Below are 20,093 nucleotides of genomic sequence, written 5' to 3'. Positions count from 1 at the left end.
AACTAATTATCTGTTCATTATCCTATTACTACGAGTCAAGCTAACATGAGGAATGTTAATCATCTCCCATACAGAAACAGATGATTTTCAGATAATTAGTCCACTTATCCCTTCATACGGAGCCCTTCATCGAAAGAGTCATGAAAGTGAGGAATCTAGCAGTGAATAAAGTTTATAGAAGGCAATTGAGGGACTTAGTGTGAAAGTCAAAGTCGAGTTTCTTGTCAAATGTGCAAGTACATGTGCGCACAGGTGCAATGAAAAACTGACTTGCAGCAGCATCACAGGCACACAGCATCAGATAAGCAGCATTTACAAAAACGTACATAAATTATGCACAGTTTTACAGGAAGAACACAATTAGAACAAAAAGAAAAAAGTCCATAAGACCATAATACATAGGAGTAGAAATAGGCCATTCAGCCCATCGTGTCTGCTCCGCCTTTCCATCATGGTTGATCCCGGATCCCACTCACCCCCATACAACTGCCTTCTTGCCATATCCATTGATGCCCGGACTGAGCAGGAAACTGTCAACTTCTGCCTTAAATATATGCACGGTCTTGGCCTCCACTGCAATCTGTGGCAGAGCATACCACAGAATTACTACTCTCTGGCGAAAAGATTTCCTCCTTACCTCTGTTCTAAGAGGTTGCCCTTCAATTTTGAGGCTGTGCCCTCTAGTTCTGGATACCCCCACCAGAGGAAACATCCTCTCCACATCCACCCTGTGTAGTCTTTTCAACATTCAGAGGGTTTCAAAGAAATCCCCCAGCATTCTTCTAAATTCCTGTGAGTACAGATCCAAAGCTGCCAAGCACTCCTCGTATGTTAACCCCTTCATTCCCAGAATCATCCTCGTGAGCCTCCTCTGGACTCTCTCCAATGCCAGCACATCCTTTCTGAGGTATGGGGCCCAACACTGTTGACAATACTCTAAGTGTCTTATAAAGGCTCAGCATTATCTCTTTGCTTTTCTATTCTATTCCCCTTGAAATAAATGCCAAAATTGGATTTGCCTTCTTTACCACAGACTCAATCTGTAAATTAACCTCCTGGGAGTCTTGCACGAGGACTCCCAAGTCCCTCTGCACCTCTGATGTTTGAACCTTCTCCCTATTTAGATAATAGTCCACACTATTGTTCCTTTTACCAAAATGCATTATCATGCATTTCCGAACACTGTATTCCATCTGCCACTTCTTGCCCATTCTAATTCCTGCTGCAAGGCTGCATGGCCTCCTCAGCACTACCTACCCCCCCACCCATCTTTGTATCATCCGTAAACTTTGCTACAAAGTCCTTGTAGTGCAAAGTGATCAAAGTGGCTGTAATATTGCTATACAGGTGTCGTGATTAGGGTTGTGCAGGTTGGTTCAAGAACTGAATGGTTGAAAGAAAGCAGCTGTTCTTGAACCTGGTAGGTAGGGTTGAGAAATGTTGACTTGAAGCTTATTTTGAACCTTCTTTCTTTCGGATGCTTTATGGAAAGCAGAACATTTTAAATGAGCTCCACTGGATTACACATAAAGGATTGACAGGCACGTCCAATGCTAGTAGCTGCTATTTCACCTGATCAAGGCTATACCCAGGTGCATATACAAATACAGCATAACCCTGAATTTGAGAGTTGAGCTACACCACAGCTTATGTGATGATCTTGCCCATGCAGGTACAGTAAAAGGATTTAATGGATGTAGAGTGACGGGTATCTCATTGAATCAATGTTTAAGATTTGGGCTTTTATTCCTTTCCAGTGCTGTCGGGTCTTCATTTCCAGCTTGTTTGAATTTGCTGCTTTAAATTATCTTCAGCAATTTAGTGATTGTAATTTGAAACATGACTTACTTGTAGAATATTGCATTAATATAAATCCGTTAAGTGAAAGTTTTTCCCAGAAGGTATATCTGTGTACATTCAAAAAAGGAAGACACACTTTGCAATATCACACTTCAGTCAGCTTTCAAAGTAATCAGTTACACAGACTACCAATGTTAAGAGATATTTTTCATAAAATCATAATACATAGGAGCAGAATAAGAGCATTTGTCCCATCGAGTCCGCTCTGCCATTCATCGTGGTTGAGATTTTCAACCCCATTCTCCTGCCTTCTCTCTGTAACCATTAACCCTTTACCATAAAGTATCTATCAATCTCTGCCTTAAACATACCCAATAACTTGACCTCCACAGCCCTCTGTAATAATGAATTCCACATTCAAAAACCCTCTGGCTGAAGATATTCCTCCTCATCTCAGTTTTAAAAGGGACGCCCCTTTTATTCTGAGGCTGTGCCCTCGGATTCTAGACTGTCCTTCCAATGGAAACATGCTCTCTGTATCCACTTTATCCAGGACTTTCAGTAGTTGCTAGGTTTCCATGAGATCCCCCTTATCCTTCTGAACTTCTATCGAGTACAGACCCAGAGACATTGAATTGAATTGGCTTTATTTCTTACATCCTTTACATACATGAGTAAAAATCTTTACGTTACATCTCCATCTAAATGTGCAATGTGCAATCATAGTAATTTATAATAAATAGAACAGTCAATATAATATAGAGTACACTCAAATCAGTGTGTGTTCATCAGCCTGGTGGAAGAAGCTGTCCCGGAGCCTGTTGGTCCTGGCTTTTATGCTGCGGTACTGCTTCCCGGATGGTAGCAGCTGGAATAGATTGTGGTTGGGATGGTTTTGGTCCCCAATGATCCTTCAGGCACTTTTTACACACCTGTCTTTGTAAATATCCTGAATGTGGGAAGTTCACATCTACAGATGCACTGGTGCTGTCTGCACCACTCTCTGCAGAGTCCTGTGATTGAGGGAAGTACTGTTCCCATATCAGGCAGTGATGTAGCCAGTCAGGATGCTCTCAATTGTGCATCTGTAGAAAGTTCTTGGGATTTGGGGGCCTATACCAAACTTCCTCAACTGTCTGAGGTGTGTACAGACCGCGTGAGGTCCTTGGTGATGTGGTTGCTGAGGATCTTGAAGCTGTTTACCCTCTCAACCCCAGATCCATTGATGTCAATAGGGGTTAGCCCGTCTTCATTCCTCCTGTAATCCACAACCAGCTCCTTTGTTTTTGCAACATTGAGGGAGGGGTTGTTTTCTTGACACCGCTGTGTCAGGGTGATGACTTCTTCCCTGTAGGCTATCTCATTTTTGTTTGAGATTAGGCCAATCAATGTAATGTCATCAGCAAATTTAATTAGCAGATTGGAGCTGTGGGTGCTGATGCAGTCATGGGCATACAGGGAGTAAAGGAGGGGTCTCAGTACACAACCCTGAGGGACTCCTCTATTGAGAGGAACATCAAATGCTCCTCATGTGTTAAGCTTTTCATTCCAGGGATTGTGCAGTTTCCATTGCAAGCTTGACTTCATTTGTTGGTCATTATCTTAAGCAGCTTACAAATTAAAGCTTTTCAGCTGTAAATGAAAGCTTTTTCTTTTTGAAAGAGGATTTGTGAGTTCAAGTCACCCTTCAGCAAATTAAGTATAAAAGTCTATGCTGACATTCCATTGCATAGTGGGGAAGAGCTACAGTGTTATAGGTGCCATAGCTTGGTGGAGATATTGAACTGATATGCCATTTGGTATCTGTAATGGATGTAATAGATCATGTGGCAAAATTGTGAAAAAGGGTTGGGAGATATACCTGGTGTCCTGGACTACAGTTATCCTTCAACCAACATCAGGTCCAAGGAAAAATTTATCCCGGACATTATCACTTTCCTGAACACATTTGACAAATTTTATCCCATTTCATGCTTTTACAGTGTGGGAGTACCAGTTTGTGTTGTGTTTTAAAACAGTATATTGAGGTAATTAGAACAGAATGATGTTTTGCCGACTTTTGAACATACTCTAAAATCATTCTAATCCTTCCCTTCTACATAACGCACACAAAATGCCTTTATCAAGTAACCTCTCATCTTCTTTCACTCCAAAGAGAAAATCTCCTCTGCATCCTTTGTAAAACATCTACATCCTTCTTATCATGACCCAGCCAGAACTGGACACAATATGGTCTAACCAAGGTTTTATAGAGCTGCATCATTACCTTACGGTTCTTGAAGTCAATCCCCTGACTAATGAAGATCAACAAGCCATATTCCTTCTTAACAACTCAATTAACTTGAGTGGCAACTTTGCAGAATTTGTGGATGTGGACCTCAAAATTCCCCTGTTCCTCTACATTGATAACATTCTTGTCATTAGCCCTGTATTCTGCCTTCAAATTTGACATTCCAGAATGAATCACTTCAGACATTTCTGGGTTGAACTCCACTCTAGCAAACCAATATACTCCTTTTTAACCTTTGAATAGCCAGACCCTATTTGACCTCAATTTTTAAACAAGTTAAGGTTTGAGATGTGTCTATTTTAACACAAGGAGTGTTGTGAACAAAGCGGATGAGCTTAGAGGGTGGATCAGTACTTGGAGCTATGATGTGGTGGCCATTACAGAGACTTGGATGGCTCAGGGACAGGTTTGGTTACTTCAAGTGCCAGGATTTAGGTGTTTCAGAAAGGACTGGGAGGGAGGCAAAAGAGGTGCCAGCATGGCACTGATGATCAGAGATAGTGTCACGGCTGCAGAAAAGGCGGACATCATGGAGGGATTATTTATGGAGTTTCTGTGGGTGGAGGTTAGGACCAGGAAGGGGTCAATAACTTTACTGGGTGTTTTTTTTTATAGGCCGCCCAATAGTAACAGGGATATCAAGGAGCAAATAGGGAAACAGATCCTGGAAAGGTGTAATAATAGCAGAGTTGTCGTGATGGGAGTTTTTAATTTCCCAAATATCAATTGGCATCTCACTAGAGCCAGGGGTTTAGATGGGGTGGAGTTTGTTAGGTGTGCTCAGGAAGGTTTTTTGACACAATAAGCCTACGAGCGGAGAAGCTGTACTTGATTTGGTATTGGGAAATGAACCTGGTCAGGCATCAACTCTCTCATTGGGAGAGCATTTTGGACATAGTGATCATAATTCCATCTCCTTTACAACAGCATTGGAGAGAGATAGGAACAGACAAGTTAGAAAAGTATTTAATTAGAGTAAGGGGAATTATAAGGCTATCAGGCAGGAAATCGGAGGTTTAAATTGGCAACAGATGTTCTCAGGGAAAAGTACAGAAGAAATGTGGCAAATATTCAGGGGATATTTGTGTGGAGTTCTGCATAGGTATGTTCCAATGAGACAGGGAAGTAATGGTAGGGTACGAAATGGTGTACAAAGGCTGTAATAAATCTAGTCAAGAAGAAAAGAAAAGCTTACAAAAGGTTCAGAGAGCTAGGTAATGTTTGAGATCTAGAAGATTATAAGGCTAACAGGAAGAAGCTTAAAAAGGAAATTAGGAGAGCCAGAAGGGGCCATGAGAAGGCCATGGCAGGCAGGATTAAGGAAAACCCCAAGGCATTCTACAAGCATGTGAAGAGCAAGAGGAGAGGACATGAAATAATAGGACCTATCAAGTGTGACAGTGGGAAAGTGTGTATGGAACCAGTGGAAATAGCAGAGGTACTTAATGAATACTTCAGTATTCACTATGGAAAAGGATCTTAGTGATTGTAGTGATGACTTGCAGCAGACTGAAAAGCTTGAACATGTAGATATGAAGAAAGAGGATGTGCTGGAGCTTTTGGAAAGTATCAAGTTGGATAAGTCACCGGGACCAGATGTGATTACCCCAGGCTACTGTGGGAGGCAAGGGAGGAGATTATTGAGCCTCTGGCGATGAACTTTGAATCATCAATGGGGACAGGAGAGGTTCCGAAGGATTGGAGGGTTGCGGATGTTGTTCCTTTATTCAAGAAAGGGAGTAGAAATAGCCCAGGAAATTACAAACCAGTGAGTCTTACTTCAGTGGTTGGTAAATTGATGGATAAGATCCTGAGAGGCAGGATTTATGAATATTTGGAGAAATATAATATGATTAGGAATAGTCAGCATGGCTTTGTCAAGGGCAGGTCATGCCTTATGAGCCTGATTGAATTTGTTGAGGATGTGACTAAACACCTTGATGAAGGAAGAGCAGTAGATGTAGTGTATATTGATTTCAGCAAGGCATTTGATAAGATACCCCATGCAAGGCTTATTGAGAAAGTAAGGAGGCATGGGATCTAAGGGAACCTTGCTTTGTGGATCCAGAATTGGCTTGCTCACAGAAAGCAAAGGGTGGTTGTAGATGGGTCATATTCTGTATGGAGGTCGATCACCAGTGGAGTGCCTCAGGGATCTGTTCTGGGACCCTTACTCTTCATGATTTTTATAAATGACCTGGATGAGGAAGTGGAGGGATGGTTTAGTAAGTTTGCTGATGACACAAAGGTTGGGGGTGTTGTGGATAGCGTGGAGGGCTGTCAGAGGTTACAGTGGGACATTGATAGGATGCAAAACTGGGCTGAGAAGTGGCAGATGGAGTTCAACCCAGATAAGTGTGAAGTGGTTCATTTTGGTAGGTCAAATATGATGGCAGAATATAGTATTAATGGTAAGACTCTTGGCAGTGTGGAGGATCAGAGGGATCTTGGGGTCTGAATCCATAGGACGCTCAAATCAGTTGTGCAGGTTGACTCTGTGGTTAAGAAGGCATACGGTGCATTGGCCTTCATTAATTATGGAATTGAATTTAGGAGCTGAGAAGTAATGTCACAGCTATATAGGACCCTGGTCAGACTCCACTTGGAGTACTGTGCTCAGTTCTGGTCACCTCACTACAGGAAGGATGCGGAAACCACAGTAAGGGTGCAGAGGAGATTTACAAGGATGTTGCCTGGATTGGAGAGCATGCCTTATGAGAATAGGTTGAGTGAACTCGGCCTTTTCTCCTTGGATTGACGGAGGATGAGAGGTGACCTGATAGAGGTGTATAAGATGATGAGAGGCATTGATCGTGTGGATAGTCAGAGGCTTTTTCCCAGGGCTGAAATGGTTGCCACAAGAGGACACAGGTTTAAGGTGCTGGGGAGTAGGTACAGAGGAGATGTCAGGGGTAAGTGTTTTATGCAGAGAGTGGTGAGTGCGTGGAATGGGCTGCCGGCAATGGCGGTGGAGGCGGAAACGATAGGGTCTTCTTAAGAGACTTTTGGTTAGGTACATGGAGCTTAGAAAAATAGAGGGCTATGGGTAACCCTAGTAACTTCTAAGGTAGGGACATGTTCGGCACAACTTTGTCGGCCAAAGGGCCTGTATTGTGCTGTAGGTTTTCTATATTTCTAAGTGCAAGCAAGACTAGGTTCTTGCAATGCAGGTCACTTTCATGTTGGACACCTGTCTCCTTTCTGTCTATTGGCTTTTTTTAGGATCCTTGATCCTTTAATTGGGAGAATATATGGAGTCATAGAACAGTACAGTGCAGAAACAGGCCCTTCAGCCCATCTAGTCCATTCCAGACTATTGAGCTACCTGGACCCATTGACCTGCACCTGGACCATACTCCTTTCATCCATATTGGTGTCCTCTTTGCACGTCCCTGAACCAAAGATCTCTCAGGTCTTCAAAAGCCAGAGAATTGGGACCTTCCAAGAGGTGACAATGCTAAGTACATGTCTGGTCTGGCAGTTTTGAACAATGGGGCAATTTGTCCTGAGGTTCTGTAATGCAACTTGCAATCCAGAGGTTTAAATCCTTACCAATTCACCCAGTTCTCTCTTCTGGGATGCATTCCACTCTTGTTTTACAACTTTAACACTAAATATCTAGGAATGAATAGGTATCTCAACTCAATTTAGCTGTCTGCTATGCCTATCTGGAACGCCTGATTGCCTGCCATTTTAATTCCCTCCCCGTTTCCACACCAACCTGTTTGCGCTCAGCCTCCTCCATGGCAAGGGTGAGGCCAAACACAAACTAGAGGAACAGCACCTCATATTCCCCCTATCTGGTTTACAGTCTGATAGCATGAACATTAAATTCTCCAACTTCAGGTAACCTGCTCCCTCTCTGTCCCTTTTCTCGCTCTCCCCTTGATCTACCCAGTTCCTCTTACACCTACCCCAGCTTCTATCACCCTGTTCCTTTCCCCTCCCCACCCACCCAATCCATCAGTCCATCACCCACATATGTCCCCCATTGGGTCCCCTCCCCCACCCACTCTATCTGTCTATCATCCATACACTTCCCCCCTCACTATTCCCATCCACCCAGACCATCTCCATTATTTAGTTCCATGCTCCACCTCGCTCTGCTATCATCTGCAGCCGTTTGTCACCCCTACCTCTCACCTCCCGGCCTCTGTCACTATCTCCACTCTCCCTCCTCAATCTGCCTATCACCCCTCCTCACCTGGATCCACCCATCAACTGTCACCCCTTCCCCTCACCTCTTTATATCAGTTATTGCTCCTCTATCTTTCAGATCAGATAAAGGGACTTGACCCAAAGCATTGACTATCCGTTTTCCTCCATTAATGCTGGCTGACCCACTGAGTTCCTCCAGCAGATTGCTTCTTGCTCCAAAATCCACCAGCTTAGCCTCTTGTGTCTCAATTATCAGCTTGTTTATTTGTTAATGATTACATTTCAAGCTTGTAGGTTTGAATCAAATAATTTTGGATGTACATTTTCCACGATGGATTGAGTTTGTGATGTGCTTCTTTGTGGTATACTTTTCAATTGGACTAACATCAGATCAGGCAGCATCTGTGGAGAGGAATAAAGATTCAACACTTCAGGCTAAGACCCTTCAGCAGGACTTCACAATTGATTTCTTTAATTTGTAGATCACTACATTTGGTTGACTTGGGTGCTCTTTGATTTCAATGGAGACTGCAAGATTCAAGATTTAAGATTGTTTATGTCATTTCCAATACATAAGTATAAAGGAAGAATAACCTGGTGAAGTGGTTAAGTTACTTGACTAGCAGTCAGAGTTCAAACTCCATAAAGACAGCTGGGGAACATAAATTCAAATAATTACATACAGGTGAAGTCAACAGAAAAAGGTAGCTTTGATAACGGTGACTGTGAAACTGTTGGATTGTCGTATTAATCAATCTAGTTCATTAACGTACTCTGCCCTCCTTATCCATTCATGGCCTCTATGTGACTCTAGGCCTGCCAAGTGAACAACATCCCCTCAGTTAAGGGGGATTTGGATATGGCTATAATTCCTGGCAATACCAGTGGCATCTACATTTCATGAATTAATACATTTTTTTTAAAAATTAGGGTTATGAAGAAAAGCTAAGCAAAGTACTAAATTTAAAAACCTTAAACACTTACAACAGTCAAATCATTTCCATCTGTATTGCAAAGTCATATGGTTTATGACTCTCTTTGGAATTATAAATGACTTAAAACACCACCTTAATGGCCAGAAAACAAATGGTGTGGGTGCATGAAATTTATTGTGTTTTCCTATTTGTCAATATTTTATTATTGATTGCTGAAAACTTGTACAGTGCTACACATGGCAATCTAAACTCAAAGCTACTGATTACCTAAAATGTGGTCCAAATCAGAATCAGGTTTACTAACAGTGAAATACATTCAGTGACCACTTTATTAGGTATCTAATACCTAATAACCCTATACCTAATACCTAATAACTGAGTGGTTGTGACACCACTCAGCCATCTGATTTGTCTCACTCCTGTATGGCACCTTATCAGTATCTGAGACTCTGCCAACGATAGTTGTGTCATTGGTGGATTTATAGACGATGTTTAAGGATACGCATTGTATCAAAAAGACAGGCAGGAAAGCAAAGGGAGTGGCATTGCTCTGTTGGTAAAAATTGAAATCAAATCATTAGAAAGAGGTGACATAGGGTCAGAAGATGTTAGAGCTAAGGACCTGCAAGGATAAGAAGACCCTGATGGGAGTTGTATACAGACCCCAGATTTTTGGAAGCAATTCAAAAGACACAGGAGATATATATGTATAGAAAGAAGCATTCTAAAGGCAAGATGTCCACGGCTAACAAGAGAAGTCAAAGCCAACATAAAAGACAAAGAGAGGGCATATAATAGAGCAAGAATGAGTGGGAAATTAAAGGATTGAGAAGCTTTCAAATACCAACAGAAGGCAACTAAAAAAGTAATTAAGAAGGTAAAGATGGAATACGAAAGTACGCTAGCCAATAATATTAAATAGAATACCAAAAATTCTTCAGATACACAAGAAGTGTAAAAGAGAAGTGAGAGTAGATATCGGACCGCTGGAAAATGATGCTGGGGGAAGGTAGTAATGGGGGACAAGGAAATGGTGGACAAACTGAATCAGTATTTTGCATCAGTCTTCACTGGTGGTTCCAGGTGTCAGGGGTCATGAAGTGTGTGAAGTTACCATTACTAAAGAGAAGATTCTTGGGAAACTGAAAGGTCTGAAGGTAGGTAAGTCCCCTGGTACAGATGGACTACACCCCAGTGTTCTGAAAGAAGTGGCTGAAGAGATTGTGGAGGCATTAGTAATGATCTGTCAAGAATCACTAGATTCTGGAATGGTTCTGGAAGATTGGAAAATTGCGAATGTCATTCCACTCTTCAAGAAGGGAGAGAGGCAGAAGAAAGGAAATTACAGGCCAGTTCGCCTGACCTCAGTGGTTGGTAAGATGTTGTAGTTGATTACCAAGAATGAGGTCTCAGGGTACTTGATAAAATAGGCTGCAGTCAGCATCGTTTCCTCAAGGGAAAATCTTGCCTGACAAATCCGTTGAAATTTTCCGAAGAAATGACAAGCAGGATAGACAAAGGAGAATTAGTTGATGTTGTGTACTTGAACTTTCAGAAGGCCTTTGAGAAAGTGCCACACATGAGACTGCTTAACAAGCTATGAGCCCATGGTATTACAGGAAAGATTCTAGCATGGATAAAGCAGTGGTTGACCAGCAGGTGATCAAAGAATGGGAATAAAGGGAGGCTTTTCTGGTTGGATGCCGGTGACTAATGTATTTTCCTCAGGGGTCTATGCTGAGACCGATTCTTTACTTTATGTGTCAATGATTTGGATGATGGAATTGATGGCTTTGTTGCAAAGTTTGCAGATGATATGAAGATAGGTGCAGGGGCAAATAGTTTTGAGGAAGTAAAGAGGCTACAGAAGGACTTGGACAGATTAGGAGAATGGGCAAAGAAATGGCAGATGGAGTATAGTGTCAGGAAGTATATAGTCATACATTGTGGTAGAATAAATGAAAGGGTTGACTATTTTCTAAATGGAGAGAAAATACAAATATCTGAAGCACAAAAAGACTTGGGAATCCTTGTGCAGGTTTTCCTAAAGTTTAATTTGCAGGTTGGGTCTGTGGTGGGGAAGGCAAATGTGATGTTAGCATTCATTGCAAGAGGACCAGAATATAACAGCAAGGAATCATTATAAAACACTGGTGAGGCCTCACTTGAAATATTGTGTGCAGTTTTAGGCTCCTTAGAAAGGATGTGTTGAAACTGGAAATTGAAGAGAGTTTAAAGGAGATTCACGAAAATTATTCCAGGATTGAATGGCTTGTCACATGAAGAGCTTTCATTACTCTGGGCCTGTACTCACTAGAATTCAGAAAAATAAGGGGTGACCTCATTGAAACCTACCGAATGGTGAAAGGCCTTGACAGAGTTCATGTGGAGAGGATGATTCCCATGGTGGGAGAGTCTAAGACCAGAGGACACAGCCTCAGAATAGAGGGACATCCTTTGAGAAGGGAGATGAGGAGAAATTACTTTAGCCAGAGAGTGGTTTATCTGTGGAATCCTTTTGTCACAGGCAGCTGTGGAGGCCAAGTCATAGTGTATATATTTGAGGTAGAGGTTGATAGATTCTTGATTGGTCAGGGCATGAAGGGATTATGAGGAGAAAGCAGGAGATTGGGATTGAGAGGAAACATGAATCAGCCATGATGAGATTGCAGAGCAGACTCAATGAGCCAAATGCCCTAATTCTGCTCCTATGCCTTATGGTGTTGTGTTTGAGCTGTGCCTAGTCACAAAGTTATGGGTGTAGAGAGAGTGGAGCAGTGGGCAAAGCACACATCCCCGAGGTGCGCCAATGTTGAGTGTCAGCAAGCAGATGGCACTTCTGATCTGCACAGACTGTGGTCCCCTGATGAGGATGTCAAGGCTCCAGTTGCAGAGGGAGGTACAGAGGCCCTGATTTTGAAACTTGTAGATTAGTACTGAGGTTATGATGGTGTTGAACGTTAAGCTGTAGTCAATAACCAGCAGCCTGACGTAGTTATGGTCACAAATATCCTTTGGATTTTCCATTGTATCATCAGGTCTCTGTATTCCATAAACCTGTTCTGACTGGCATCACACTGCTAGTGCCAACCTGATACTGTCAGTATTTGGGCAATGCTCATGTCATGCAGCTGATGTCATGACACTCCGCCCCCCTCACCGTCACCTATAACCTCCCTGTTAATAAAAAATAAGGCCTGATATTAGCAAACTAAGTGATGCCATCAGTGCTGCATGTGACAGAGCAGCAAAGCCATTTCAAATCAGGGTTGTCTGATGTTCCAGAGAGGAAGGTATACTGCTGCTATCAGTGAAGCAACGATCTGAAATGCACTTTAAAGAAAACAATGCTGGTCCAAGGAAGTAAGGGTTAATGGATACAGGGATGGTATAAAAGACATGGAAATGGGTCCACACTCAAAACCGTTCTGAGAAGGTTCAGTATATTGACCAGGATTTCATGAACTTCTACAGACATGCTATAGGAAATATCCTGATGTGGCAACCACTCTGGTCTGGTCTGCAGGAGCCTGCAGAGAGTAGTAAACACTGCCCAGTCTGCCACAGGATCATCACTCCCTTCCGTCCTGTCCATCCTCACGATACATCAGGAAGACTAACAGTATGGTCAAGGATTCCCGCCACCCTGACCATTCCCTTTTCTCTCTTCTACCTTTTGGGAAAAGATACAGGATCTTGAAAGCCCGGGAGTCCAGACTCCAGAACAGCTTCTTCCCCACTGCCGTCAGACTCCTGAACCAATCACCTCTCTCACATCCCCTTCCCGGTGGCGCTGCCATGTTCTCAGACACATAGCTCTACCTCTCTCTGTTACTGTCACTTTAGCACTGCCTCAGCTTGCACTACAGTCTCTGCACCATTCTGTTGTTCTGTGTTTACTATAGACACACATGCTGTTGACTTTGTGAGCTTCACATGAGCAGGGGACTTCATTGCATCCTGGGTAATCCTAACAAAAGGGATGTATGTCCTTTACCTGAAACAAATACCAGCATAATGCCATATCCTACAAGGAGTCCATAAGTCAAGACAAAAATGGGAAAGTGATTTGAATATTAAAATTGAAGAAACAAATTGGTCAAGACTATGTCTTGATAGTATGACAAATACAACAAATGTCCGGTTAAGATTAGTGCAATATAATTTTCTACATCAATTATATATTACACCACAAAAAATAAATAAATTAAATCCAAATTTATCTGATCAGTGTTTCCGATGTAACCAAGAAACTGGTACTTTTTTACATTCTACATGTTCTAAAATTCAACCTTTTTGGACAAACTTAAGACTTTTACTGGAACAAATTACAGGAACACAACTTCCTCATAATCCAATATTACTCTTACTAGGTGATATTGAAGGGATAAAACCGAAACTCAAACTCAATAAATATCGGAAAGAATTCATAAAAATTGCACTGGCAGTAGCCAAAAAGGCTATTGCAGTTACTTGGAAATCGGATACATATTTTAGTATAGATTGTTGGAAGAAAGAAATTTATGGCTGTATTCCATTAGAAAAAATTACTTATAATTTAAAAGATAAATATGAAACATTTCTGAAAATTTGGCGCCCTTATTTACAAAAGACAGGACTAAATATATAGGTGCTCTGAAGATGAAACAATTGGTTATTTGGGGAAAGAAATAAATATATATACTAAAGTTATTACGAACTCCATGGAGCATGTGGGGATCTTCCGATATCCAGGCAATCTTTCTTTTTTTTCTTTCTTTTTCTTTTTTTTTTCTATAGGGAAGTTAGGGGGGAGGGGTTATATACATTTTTTTTCCATACTTTTCTCTGTAATCACTTAAAAACGCAATAAAAAAGTTTTCAAAAAAAATGCCATATCCTGCTTGGTTGGTTTAAAAAGAAAATCGTTTCTGTTTATATTTTCCAGTTGCCAATGGCATGAAATATGTGTTTGGAAAAAAGACGCCTACTTGTTTGATGGCTTCCACAAAATCCCAGAATATCAATGGATCGCTTTCATTTTTACATGTAGGTATGGGTCTTAGATCAAGGTACTAGCTTAAGCAGATGTGTTGATGGACAGAATCAACTGCAAGTTTAACGAGACAAGATTACATGCAGTAATGCTATCTTGGAAATATTCCATCAGTCCAGAGTTTGCATAATTGACTCTGTGTGGTCTCTTACTGCATGGAGAAGAGGCAATAACAGATGGATCTCTGGATAAATGGAATGTTTCATACTGTGGTCAGTAACACAGTTGTGTGGGCTGTGGAGATACTGTATGTCAGTTATCCATCGTGTCTGACGGTGACAGGAAATAGATACCGTATATTGTGTGGCAACTGCTTCAAGGCCCATATTAATGTTAATAGCATCTCTCAGGTGCTCATCCGCTCCCCTAATGTTCCTTTGCCCTGTAACTGCACTAGGAGTCATTTTCAGTGGTCAAGTGAACTCCCAGGTACAGGAGGAAACTGGAGCAGCACAGGAAAGCCAAGCAGTGACAGGGAGATTATGCAAGCTCCCGACAGATTCACCCAAAGGTTGGTATTGAACACAGCTATTCTAAGTGCTGTGCCACCTTTGTCACAAGTAACAATCCTGTTTTCATGGAGTTCATTGGTTCACCAGTCTCTCCTCCATAGAGCCATTGAGCTGTACAGCACAGAGACAGGCCCTTTGGCCCAATTGGAAATGCCAACCAAGATTCTCATTGAAGCGTGTCCATCTTGTTTATAAATCTGTTCCATTTGAAGCCCTCAAAGAACTATGGAGACACCAGAGGATGCAGATACTGGAATCTGGAAGCTGGTCAGGCTGAGGAGAAACTCAGCGGGTCAGACGGTGTCCGAGGGGAGAAATGGACATTCAAAGTTTTGGGAGTCTTCGACTGGACTGAGAGCAGAAGGGAGATATAAAGTCTGTATAAAGTGGGAAAGTGTGGGGTAAGAGATGGGAGGAGACAGGCAGATTCAGGTGAGGAGGTGCGCTGGGTAGATTTTATTTATTTACACATACAGTGCTGAACAGACCTTCCAATCCAACAAGCCACACTGCTTAACAACTGACCAATTTAACCTCAGCCTAATCTCAGGACAATTTACTGCGACCAAAGATGTACCGGTTGGTAGGTTAATTTGTCATTGTCAATTACCCCGTGATTAGGCTAGGATTAAATTGGGGAATTGCTGGTCAGCATGGATCGAAGGGCCTATTCTGCGCTGTATCTCAATAAATAAGTATAAGGGAGGTGTGGCGGACAGATAGGAGGGGAACTAGTTGGAGGAGCGTGTGGGTAACGGGCAGATGGAGGGGGAAGGGGAAGGTATGGTGATGGGGTCTAGATGGGCTGTGTCTCTTCACCTTCCCCTTCAAAGAATTTCATTTATCTTCCAATGGCAACCTATGCATATCATATTTCAGTGGGCCCTTCTCCAATTCTCAACTTTATAATTGAAACCCTTTCTACATCATATTGGCACATGACCACTCAATGAAGCATGCAAAGAGACCATCTATCACTGTAGTCCCACCTTCAGTCTGCAACATGTCAATACTTGTTCTTTGTATCCAAAACCAGGCTGTACTCCACAAAGGAACAGAGATCCAAAGCGGAGCAAGGCTCGGGAAATGTAAACGCTTGACTCCTTTTCGGAAGTCAGCTCAACAGTTCTACCCATGGCTGCCTGAAATCATGGAGGGGGTAAGAGAAGAGTATCCCCTGTTCTGTCAGTTTTCCCCATCCTACTGCAATCTGTCCCCCTTTCTATGGGGACAATCTGTCCCCCTTTCTATAATGCAGCTACATTGTTGATTTGCATTGAAGTTAAATTTGATAAATTGGTTTTTATTGTCACAGGTACCAAGGTACAGGGAAAAACTTTGTTTGACATGTCTTCTATACAGATTGTTTCATTGCATCAATACATTGAGACAATACAAGGGAAAACAAAGACAGTGCAGAATAAAGTGATACAATTCTAGAGAATGTGCAGTGCAAGCGAACAATAAGGTGCAAGGCAATAGCAATGTAGATTGTGAGGTCAAGAGTTGATCTTATCAGTATTCTTATAACAGCAGGATAGAAGCTTACCTTAAGCCCGATCATACGAGCTTTCAGGTTTTGGTATCATCTGCCTAATGAGAGAGGGAAAGGGAGAGTGTCCAGGGTGGGGGTGGGAGGGGTCCTTGCTGATATTGGATGCTTTACTAAGGCAGAGGGAAATGTAGATGGAGTCTGTGGAGGGAAGGCAGGTTCCTGTGACGTGCTGAGCTGTGTCTACAACTCTCTGCAGTTTCCTGAAGAACAGTTGTGCATATCCTTGAGGATGTAGAGAGCTTCAGGTGAGTAACAAGGCACAGGACAGGAAGAGGAAGTGGAGGTGGTAGAGGAGCAGAGGGCTGTTGATCATTAGCTATGGTAGAATGCAATAGTTTTTTAACCACTTTTAAAAACCTGTCTAAATATTTTCAGCATTTTATTATTAAAGGAAATCAAGAGTGCTCCTAGCATATTGGACCAACATTATTAAAGGATATTATCTCATTGCTGCTTGTGGGAGATCTGTGCGCAGAACTTCGCTTCTTTTTTTGCTTTAAGATAAAATACACTGACCGGTGTCTATGAATTGCCTGCAAAATCCTTCAAGATTTTAAAACCTCTCACAGTTTGAGGTTGATTACATGCTGCAGTTAGGAAACACTACATTGTCCTGTCAACAATTCAGTTCGCAGAATGCAAAGCTTCGATGACTCCAGCAAAGGATACAGATACATTAGGGCGAGTGTCCGGCCTCGTATGTTCTGTGTAGCTATGATGCTACTGCCCAACGTAGATGAATGCTTAATTTTCCTTTGTGAGTCCAAACAGCCTGCAGATAAAAATGGACAGGGAGAAGAGAGTGTCATGAAAATATAAAGAACAAATGTTTGCCTTGAAATGCTTAATAAAATCAATTAATCTTCATGTCTTAAGTCTGTTATTCTTTCTAGAGAAAGCAGGAGACTGAATTTGAATTCACTTCCTTGACCTTATTTAGAAAATTAAGCTGTAAGGCTCACCTCTGTTGATCTCAATTCTCAAACACTACCCTCTTTCACAGGTTCTGCCCATAAATGGTGGCAGGGAGATGGGACCTAGGGGGCATGCTCAGTTCTCTGCTATCTCAGCTGACCCTCGTGCAGAAAAATGATGTCAGCATCAGCAGCAGTGTTTTGTTCTATTAGGGGAGTGATTCTGTTTGTGGATCCCACCTTCCTCACTACTACCTCAGTCTCCTGTAAGCTCTCACTCGGGAAGAGGACATAGAAAGAAAAGCCTTCATTCATTTTATGGGTTCTTAAGTATTCAGTTGCTTGCTGAATGGTTCTCTCTGTCAATGTTGGCCCTGCAATAATTTTCTGTGGCAACCCTTCCTGGTGTCCAGGGGATGATTCTCTGTGCCAGATATGTCCATGGAAATGTGGGCTGAGTCTATAATGGGGTCACAGCATCGGGCAATTGTCTAACCACAAAGTGGAGAATACAGGCTACGGTGTTCAGGTCCCTGCAAAACCAAAATAAGAACAATCTTTAAAGTACCATCATAGAGCACTACAGCACAGAAACAGGCCCTTTTGCCCTTGAGTCTGATCTGTTTCTCTGACTAGTCTCATCTACCTGCACCTACACCCCTCTCATCCATGTACCTTTCCATACGCTGACCAGTAAGATGGTGACGTGGTCAGTCACAGCAGCTTCTATGGGGCCAACAAAAGGTATTATTTTCTTTCTTAAATGTATTTTTTACAATCGCAAGACCCTGCTGGACTTTAAGAGCTTAAAGTCCTGCAGGTCTACCCGGACAGCAAATTGCTTGTTGGTGGAGAAAATGAAGGGGCTGAACTTGGTACGGATCGTGCTGCGGCGTGCATCAGAGAGGTGTTGGAGGAGTTGGTGCATGAAGGCGGCGGGCAGTCCAACAGCGAGTAATTGTCTTTTTCCTGTGATTGCAAAACCCTGGTAATGTAAAATGCTGCAAGTCCATTTCACTGGTTTATTGGTGAGACTGTCAGCAGGGGAGCTGTGTAGCCTCGGTTGTTGTGATGACTAGGCCTCCAGCCTCAGTGTCACCTGTTTGCTGCTGTCCAGGAGTTGGTGCTGGGGGCGGTGTGACGTAGTGTCCAGGCTGGTGTCAGTGCTGACCTCCAGCCTTTGCTCAGTGGAAGACTGAGGCCTCAAGCCCTGGTGTTGCCTGTTCACATCTGCCCGGGAGAGTGGTGTCAGAATCGGTGCGCACACCATCCATGCTGGAGTCGGTGCTGCTTTTCAGTGTTTGTTCGTGGAAGACAAGCTGTATTGTGTTCAACTGCAGACTGCTGCAACATTCTTAGACTCAGGGACTTGGACTGTATTTTCTGTGTGTGTGACTGTATATTTACTGCTATCTTATATGTGCTATATGTGCTGTGTGCTGTTGATCCTGTGTTTTGCACCTTGGCCTCAGAGGAACACTGTTTCATTTGGCTGGATTTGTGGGTATTCATGTATGGTTGAATGACAATTAAACACGAACTTCTCTTCAACATTGCAATTGAACCCCTATCAACCACTTCTGCTGACAGCTCATTCCATACTCGCACCACCCTCTGAGTGAAGAAGCTCCCCCTCAGGTTCTCCTTAAATATTTCATCTTTCATCCTAATTTATGACCTCTAGGTCTAGTCTCATCAAGAGTAAAAGCTTGCTTGCATCCACTTTATCTATACCTCTCATAATTTTGTATATGACCTTCCCTCACTCCCATGTCCTTTCTTCTCAAAGAGCCAACTTCCTCAGAATAAAGGGCTTGCCTTTTGATGCCATTACCAATGGCCGTGCAAATATGCATGATTACACCGGACAACAAAGATTTTGCTTCATGAATACCTTTAGGTGTATCTTATGAATTTTGGGCTACTGATCATGAAAATCACCATGAAATTTCCCTGTCATGCACCATTTAAAAAAAAATAACTTGTGTTTATTATTTCAATTCATAATTTGAGTTAATTAAAATGCTGCATACAATGTAAGCTGGAAAGTTTCCTATCTTGGCCAGGCATGCTTAGGCAGCGCGGCTGCTTCATGGCAGGACAGGTTTCAGTAATAATTACTGGGTTCAGGACTGTATGGATGAAATTTGCTATCACCAGGCACAGAAATTTCTATGAAGGATTTTGATATTTGAGACAGATGCTTCCCAGAATAACTGATGCCAAGATTAAGGAAAGCATTTTTGTTGGTCCACAAATCAAACAGGTAATCAATGCCAGGCAATTTGAAGAATTTCTAGTGGGACCGGAGAAAATCACATGGAAGGCATTCAAAGAAGTTGTTGAAATTTTTCTCGGCATCTACAGAGCACCAAAATACATGCAGCTGATTGAAAGCATGTTTCAAGCGTATAAAACCATGAAATGCAATATGTCACTAAAGATTCATTTTCCGCATTCCCATTTAGACTTCTTCCCTGCAAATCTTGGTGCTGTTAGTGACAAGCACGATGAAAGGTTTCACCAGGACATTGCGGTCATGGAGAAACGATATCAGGGCAACTGGAATCCATCAAAGCTGGCGAATTATTGTTGGACACTTAAGCGAGAAGCCTCAGACACTGAGTACAAACGAAAATCATTAACAGAATATTTTTAACTTAGTTGAACTATTGTAAACCATCAGCACCATTATGCAATTAAACACATTATATTCAATAAAAGTTAATTTCTTGTTTCTCCAAATTCCTACGTGATACAAGTATTCTGAAATTATATTTGTGTTCGTCTTCAAGCAGTCTATCATAAACAAAACAAAATTCTGAGGAAGCAACAATTTTGGAAAAAATTTGTTGTCCAGTGTTATCTGTCCCTGTGGCTCCTATTGGCTGATG

At 42.1% G+C, this 20,093-nt stretch overlaps 1 protein-coding gene across 1 annotated transcript in view; it reads left to right on the top strand.

The window, feature by feature from the left end:
* The window catches only part of LOC132384998 (fidgetin-like), a 200,134-nt gene that overhangs the window by 164,087 nt on the left and 15,954 nt on the right, over positions 1-20,093 (top strand). Inside the window, exons 3-4 of the mRNA XM_059956723.1 lie at positions 14,111-14,211; positions 15,767-15,889. The gene's annotated coding sequence lies outside the window, so the exon portion shown is untranslated. The remainder of the gene's footprint in view (positions 1-14,110; positions 14,212-15,766; positions 15,890-20,093) is intronic.

The sequence above is a fragment of the Hypanus sabinus genome, chromosome X1, assembly GCF_030144855.1.
Source record: "Hypanus sabinus isolate sHypSab1 chromosome X1, sHypSab1.hap1, whole genome shotgun sequence".
NCBI lineage: Eukaryota > Metazoa > Chordata > Chondrichthyes > Myliobatiformes > Dasyatidae > Hypanus > Hypanus sabinus.
Note: the sequence above shows the minus strand (reverse complement) of the source record. Positions and strands in the feature narration are given on the sequence as shown.